Genomic DNA, 752 nt, shown 5'->3' on the forward strand with positions numbered 1-752 from the left:
CTAAATAACTCGTTCAGACAGTCTACGGTCTTAGGGTGATACACAATACTGAAATCTAATCGAGTGCGTAGCACCTTGTGAAGCTTCTTCCAAAACTGAGAAGCAAAACATGGATCTCTGTCTGAAATAATTGAGACTAGAACTCCGTGCAGTCCTACGATTTTAGAAACATACAGTTTAACGAGCTTCTATAATGAGTAATATGTCTTAATAAGAAGGAAATGAGTAGACTTGGTCAATCGATCAATGATAACCCAAACTAAATTTTTTAGTGGGTATTAAAGATAACCTACTAACAAAGTCCATCGTTACATACTCCGACTTCCACAGAGAGATCTTAACTGGCTGAAACAACCTAAAAGGTAACTGATGTTCATCCTTTACCTTTTGAAACATCAGGCAGTGTAACACAAAGGTAGTCACTTCCCATTTCAGACTAGGCCACTAGTAAAGTTTTCTGAGGTCCCAATACATTTTATTTCACTAGGATGCATAGCATATGGGATACTATGCGGGTCTTGTAGAATTGATCGCCTCAACTATTTATCGTTGGGCACACAAATTTGACCCCTAAAACACAAGACCTTATCACCGTTTGAACTTAAATCTAAAGTTTTACTCGTATCAATCTGTTGCAGATGCTGAACTAGGGATTCATCATTCAACTATTCAGTTCAAATCTGATCAACCCAAGTTGGTTTAACCTGCAGTTTAGCTAGCAGACTCCCACCCTCAAACAAACTCAAACGAGT

Source organism: Gossypium hirsutum, chromosome D04, assembly GCF_007990345.1.
Source record: "Gossypium hirsutum isolate 1008001.06 chromosome D04, Gossypium_hirsutum_v2.1, whole genome shotgun sequence".
In the NCBI taxonomy this organism is placed as follows: Eukaryota; Viridiplantae; Streptophyta; class Magnoliopsida; order Malvales; family Malvaceae; genus Gossypium; species Gossypium hirsutum.